The sequence below is a fragment of the Sturnus vulgaris genome, chromosome 5 (assembly GCF_052056855.1).
Source record: "Sturnus vulgaris isolate bStuVul1 chromosome 5, bStuVul1.hap1, whole genome shotgun sequence".
NCBI lineage: Eukaryota > Metazoa > Chordata > Aves > Passeriformes > Sturnidae > Sturnus > Sturnus vulgaris.
In genome coordinates this window covers 42,344,214-42,351,705 of record NC_142247.1, presented here as the reverse complement: position 1 = coordinate 42,351,705, position 7,492 = coordinate 42,344,214, and positions in this window count along the sequence as shown.

The window sequence follows — 7,492 nt, the reverse complement described above, 5'->3', positions numbered from 1 at the left end:
TCTAAGCAACTGACCCATAACTGGAAACATTGCTACTACATCCAGTTCAGAAAATTACTTATGGAGATGACATACATAGTAACATTATTCCTTACTGCTGTTTAAACTGGTGCCAGTAAGGACAGTATTCTGTGTAATACGAGTAGCCTCGAGTATTATTAAAGCTACTTAAAATTATTTGCTTGCTTAATCCAATTTAAGGAGATCAGTCTATGAATTTAGATGTATCTTTCTTTGTTTTATTTGCAAATCTTTATAGCTCAAAATGGGAGCATAACATTCATTTTCATTTATGGATGGCTTTGTTGAGAAGAGAGACTAAAGATACTTTATGTTGCAGGCAAAACCTTTTGGAGAACATTAGGTTTTATAGGGACTATTTCTGGTATTCGTACACTTTAGAGGTATCATAAAATTATGATAATCTAGTGTGGCTTTTCTCATCATATATGCTTTGAATGTGTCTGATTATTCTTGCCTTGAGCTCCAAATATTTTGAACTGTATTGTACATCTTTCAAAAAGTTGTGCAATTATTGTGGAGTAACGTGTTATTTAATGTTTTACCTTTTGATAGATGATCTACGATTCCCCTTGTTTCATTGTATTATCTGGGAGGTGAAGTTTAGATTTATTTGGAGCTAAAAAACTTGAGATTGCAATGATGATTCTTGTATCATAACATTTATGCAAGATCAGGTGAGTTTTGTATCTTGCCTTGTGCATATCCTGCCTTCTCCATGGCCAAATATGCAATCCGTGCATTATGTGGCATTCCTTGCATGTGATTTCCTCTGCTTGATTTTAAGAAAAAAACAAATTACAGAAGAATGAAGACGTTATCTCTTCCTGCATCTACGAGTCTTCGCTAGTGTAAGCTGCCTGAAGACCTACCCTCAGAAAGCCCTTGAACACGTGTTATATACTTGACAGTAATGAGAGGAGTTTATTCCTGTATTGCAGTTGAACTCCTGGAACCAACTCAGATCATGCAAGAAACCTTTGGGGTGGCGGGGGTGGGGAGAACAGACAGATTGTGTACACATGGGGATGAAGTTGGTGTTGAAGTTCTGCTTGAAGGACAAGCAAGGGATAGTAGCCCAAACAGTTGTGAAATGGCATTGCAGGTATTTCCAGAGAATCATTGAATGATCAGGTGGTGGTATGTATGTGTGCATATATTCATCAGTGCTTCCCATTTTGGAGGAAATCTGTATGGTAGGGGTGGTACGGTTTTTTTAATCTCACCTTTAATGGAAGGGGAGCCTCCCCAGCTGCTCATATTCTTTTACTGCAATGAAGCCTCATTGTTAGAAGCAACACTTCTGGAGATGGAAGATGCAATTCAGAATGCTCTTTGGGAAATTCTTGCAGTTCATGGTGTTGCAAGCACGAAATGTGAACTACAGTCAAAACTGTGAGTTGATGTGCTGAAGAGAATACATCTGAAGGCTGTCTTACTGAGGCAAAGATCAAGCAAAGCTCATGCACAATTGGTTTCACAGTTGTCCTATTACAGTGTTTTAAATTTAACAAGTTCTGGTTTCACTGTAGCCTTTAAACCATTTCAACGTTCTCCAAATCTTTTAACACCTCCTATCAATATTCTTACTCCACAGCTGGAATAAAATTTCAGTATGCCAGATAAAACATTCTTTACCTGAAAATGCTGATCAAGCTTTTTAAAAAACCCTGAAGTATACATGGAAATATTGAATTATATCTATAATAGTCTGGTTCAATTAAGATGTAGACCCATGAAACGTACAACCTTGGTTCCTCTGATTTTGTGCGATATAATGACATTTCCCTTTGGTCCATGCTGTGAAAACTCGGTAAATGAGAAATAACACCCTATACAAATACAAAAATATGTTTACAGTGCCAATCTTCTTTGTGAAGGATCAAGTAGTATTTGATTTCTTCAAATACGGTATGCATATTAGTTTTAGAAAGAACAAAGAGAGCACAAGTATGAAAATGCCCAGCAGATATTTGAATGGCTTCATAATAGACAGTGCAGAAGAGAAAGGTGTAGTGCAGCTGGTGTAAGGGAGTGAGTGATCCATACCAGTGACACCTAGGTTAAAACCAGCAATGTGCTACTTGGGCTTCAAAGATGTGACCTGATGGATGATCTTGCAGCATGGTTGTAGGGTATCTGAGTTATTTCCTGTGTGTAGCATTTTGAGACTATTATAGTCACCAACTGTGGAGTATTATGAAGGGCATTTATTGGGATCCTGGGACTGAGGAGAGTTCAGTTATCTCAAATTGCAAACTACAGTTAAAAACCTCATCTCTTCAGAGGCCACAAACAAAGCAGATACTCACACACCTCTTTTTTTGTTCTGGCAACTTATCAATGCTAATGTAATACAGCGTGCAACAAGGAAAGGGAGGAAAGGCTGAGGCTCAGTACTCTCTGTGTTAACTGAGCTGTAGACTTCCATGTTCTCAGGCTGTGCTGCTGATGCAGAGATCTCACTGCCCAAACCATCAGCCTTAGGAACAGAAGAGGCTCTTCTCATCCTACTTATTGAAGATCCTCCATATGGGTCTGAATGTAGCTCTTGAAATTATAATCCTAAAGTCAGGCAGAGGAGCTTCCCTGATACCTAAGAAGAGGCTGTTGATTTCCTTCTAGACCTGGCTCTCGAACTTTTAAAATTGATCATATGCAGATTTTTGCAGTCTGTGTCAGGCACAGCCACAGTCATATTTGACTGCATGTGAATGACTGTGAGCCTGTGAAAATGAGAGGCCAGCTAGCTCCTCCATGGACCTCATATAACATTGTCAAAAGCTGGATTTGTTGACCACATCTGTGTCAGCACTTAAACTTTGGTTGTACAGATTTACAGTATAAAATGATTTCCTGAAAGAAAAGGTGAAATTATTGTCTTGTTTTTATAGATTCTTTGCCAAACAGGAAATAAGTGTTATGATCTGCTGAGGAGAACAGGGCTGCTTTAAGGCACAAAACTGCTTTACTAACTTCAGTGTCAGAACAGTAGTACAAAGGTCAAATGTCACTCCTGAGCTGCAGTAATACATCAGATTTGTTTCATCTGCTGTGATTTACTAGTACTGGGTTTTAAATACCAGTTGCCATCACTGTAGCCACACTGCTCCTCTGATGAATGTATGTTCTGCGGTCAAAAGACCAACATAAATTAAGTACATTCACATGCTTCAGCACTCTCTACCAACTAGACTGTTACTGATTTTCACGTACTAGAAGGAAAGGCAAACCAGTTTCATTATGATAGCTGTAAATCCAATGCCTTTAGAAAGGAACAGATAGGAATTAGGGTCCAATTAACTTGAGACTCAGTTTTGAACCATGGGGAGACCAAAAAGCCCCTACTGAGAAAGGTTCACTGTGGATGAAATTGTGGTGGACTGAGGAAGGCTTTAAATGAGATGCTTCTAAGCTATGTACCTATTGACTGCTGTTCGCCTTTAAGGTAAACTGGGATAGTTAAACCTGGGTCTGAAATGCTCCCATGCAGACTTGCACCAAAATTCATGGCCAGAAAATGGCAACTCCTTGTTTTTATATTGATTGTAATTTTGAGCACTGAAGCTGGGCATGGTGGACAGGGATGTCAGAAGGTAACATCTCTGTAGTGATCTTCCAGTGCTTGCTAAAGCACCCAGAAATGTCACTTTTTATAAGCATCCAACCCTTGAGGAATTCTTCAGTTTTTCCAAGTAGTTTTTATTTACAGGTCAATATTTGAATGCAGGTAGCTGGACATGGATGTATGGTGTGCAAAGAAGACTGTTTCAATATTTTTCTGTTTAGATACGAGCTAAACTACAAGTGACATTAGCCACTTAATCTAGATGGAAACAGCACATAAAAGATTCAGTCTAAATTTAAGATACACTATCAAAACCATTTAGCACACTATGAAAGGAACAAAATGAATTTTCAGTCACTAGGAGTGTCTGTTTTATCCTTCATCATTCTGAAAAAAGGGAAACATGATGGGGAAATCTGATGTACAAAAGCCAGTTCTAATAACTGAAAAAAAAAATTAGACTATACAAAAATGTCAGTGTTCTGGGGTTATCCTTCAGTGCTTCATGGGATAAGGTATGAAGAACAATGGAGATGTTTTTAATTCTTAAATTTATTTGATTGACAAGAAAGTTTAATGGAAACAGATTGTTTCACAAATGGAAATTATACCATTATTTACCTATTTTGTTGCACATGATGCCAGTGCTTAACTGGAAGCCTATCCTGATTTTCTGATTTTCCATTAATTTAATAATTGTTTATCCTAAATATTCTGATATAAATGTGATGGATTCTCAAACTCCAAAGTATTTGAGAACCATTTTACACTACCAAATTCTCCTAACCAGTTGTGCTGCTGTCTTGGAGGAAAGTATTCCCCTATGGAGAAAGCAACCATCACCGTATTTCTGTTTGAGGCATCGGTGGCCACAGAGAAAAGCATGCCCTTTTCAGCCCACTGCTCGGTTGTTTCCTCAGTCACAAGAGGAAGCAAGGCAATGCTAGCAATATAGAAAGGCTTTTGTTTTACAAACATGCCTCCTTTCAGCCAAAGGCAGAACTGAAATATAACACTAATGAGGATGAATGACTATGGATAACACTTCGCTGCAGTGTAGGTTCTCGTGTGCCACCCACTATCTCATTTTCTCTGTTTTCACATTTCTGTACAGCAGAACGTTCCCAGAGTTTAGCACTTGGGCGGAGATTAAAGGTTTTTGTATGACCTGCTCCCTTTACGACGTTTTCCACCTGACCCTCAGCTGCACCCCTGGGAGGTCCTGCCACCTGCGGGTACGGCTGAAATTTCTGAGTCACTTCGCAATTCGCTTGTAATTACTTGCCACCGAGCGGGACCATGGGGGCCACGGCCACCTCCCATGCTGTGGCAGCGCGGGGGGCGGCGCGTCATCCCCGTCCGCGGTGCCCCGGGGAGCGGGGCGGGCCATAGCCGGTCCGGAGGGAGCTTCCTGCCCTCAGCCTCTGGGACGCGGTGACACTGCCCGTGTCTGTCACCCCTCGCCTCTGACTCAGGGTGGCTGCCGTGGCTGCTGTGGCTGCCGATTATCCTGCCGTCACTTGTCTTCTCAATGAAGGCGCGGTTGCCTCGCTGCAGCGTTTGAGAGCCAGCAGTGATCCCTTACTGGCATGGGAGGCACACACCACTAGCGGGCTGCTGTTTTCCGGGACTGCGGCTACACCAGATGGCCGGATTGATGCTACAGCTATTAATTGCTACTACATCTCCTGTGATCACAGGTAGATAGAGACAGTGTGGGCATCCTGCTCTGATTCTGTCTGTTTGCTTGGAGGAGTCTTCCTTTTGCTCTCTTTGGAGCTGTGTTTTGTTTCCAGAATTGCCTCAAAATCTGCCCATGAATGCTACTATTTCATTATGTGTTTGTGGTATCTTACTGCATAAGGATCTGCACCTGGTAGCTTCTTTAGGGCAAGCACAATGTAACACATTGCCTTTCTACAATACCTTGCACAGCAGGGACCAGATGTGAGTTGTGAACTCGCACAGCCTCTAGCTGTAAAAGTACAGCAGCCATCTACCAGATAGGAGATATCGGAGGATATTTGCAGTTATAGGGATGTAATTAAAATGTTTCTCTGGTGTGCATAAATGATTCTTTGACATCTTTCTCTGCTAGATTCCTCAAGCCCAAATTCAGTATCATTATTAAATAATCATCAGCATTTTACTCCTTGTTCTTGCCTGCCTGAGCTCCTGCTACTGTCAGCAATAATCAAGATCATGGAAGGCCAGAAAAGAGCATTTAGTGGTAAAATAGTCAAGAATATTAAAGATAAATCCATGTTATTATATCTACTTTTTCAAATGTCTCAGGCTCTGAATGCAAAGAAGTTTTGTTGGATGCACAGCCAGCAGCACCACACTGCTGCTAGGAAAATGTGATTTCCATAAAATATCTGACAGCTTTCATATTTTTTATTTGTAATGGAATTTGTCATCATTACTGTAAAACCCAAGTCCCATGTCAGCACGTGGAATGGGAAAAAAGACTTACTGCTACTCCCTGCTCAGTCCTTAGACGGAAATGTTATTTGGACCAGAATTCTGACTTACTTTTCACAAACTTTTTAGGAGTTTCTACGGAAATCAGTGAAGCCATTACAGATATAAAAGAGCATTCAAAATGAATAAAAATACTAGATTTTTATGGGACACATATGAAAGCCTCAGAAACCAGTAAGAAATATGACGTGGATGTGAAAGTCTGGCATAGGCCCTGCTGTTAAATGAGCTGATCAACATCAATGCCACTCTTCAGTGTTAAGCAATATTGTGCAGATAGGTATGTATATAGAAATTGGGAAAAACATTTTCTTTACGTAAAAATATACTTTATTGATAGTATACAGATGTACCAAGGTTTAACAAATTGAATCTTACTTTCAACTATGTTGTAACTATGTTTCAGCTTCTGTAAGGCTTTACAGAGGGTCCCACTTGACACTCTTATCTCCAAATTGGAGAGATGTGGATTTGAAGGCTGGACTATTTGAAGGTTAAGGAATTGGCTGGTTGGATGCAGCCAGGGAATTGTGAGGAATGGCTCTTACATCCAGGTGGAGGGGTAGTGACAAGCGATGTCCCTCAAGGTTCTGTCTTGGGACTGGTGCTCTTCAGTATCTTCCTCAATGACAGAGAGAGTGGCGTGGAGTGCATCCTCAGCAAGTTTGAAGATACAAAGCTGAGCAATGCAGCTGACACAACAGAAGGAGGGGATGTCATCCAGGGGAACCTGGACAAGCTTGAGAAGTGGGCCCACAAGAACCTCACAAAGACAGTCTGAGAGAGTTGGCATTGTTTAGCCTCTAGAAGAGAAGGCACTAGGGAAATCTCATTGCAATCTTACATGACTTAAAAGATTGCTCATAAAGAAGAGGGAGAGCAGCTTTGTACATGGATAAAGAGTGATAGGATAAGGCGGAATGGTTTTAAAGTAAAATAGGAGAGATTTAGATTAGATATCAGGAAGAAGTTCTTTACTCAAGGGCACAGTGAGGCACTGGAATACATTGCCCAGAGAAATTGTGGATGGCTCATCCCTGGTAGTGTTCAAGGCCAGCTTGGGTGGGGCCCTCACCAACCTGTTCTAGTGGATGGAAGCCCCACCAATGGCAGAGTGGGGGTTGGAACTTGTGATCATTAAGGTCCCTTTCAACCCAAGCCATTCTGTAATTCAGTGTATATATCTAAACTGTGTGAATCAGCCATAGTATAGTCTGGCACAGTGTAACATGCAAGAACATTTATTTATCTAATGCTAGAGCACTCCTTTTTATCGGTGCATTAACCAACATACACACATGAGGCTTTAATTAGTATTTCATCTGCATTTGTGAACTGTGTCAGCTTCCAAAGGATTTCAAAACCACTTTTCTACTAAAATTACTGTGAAATAATAATTTAGAAGTTCTGTTTTTTTAA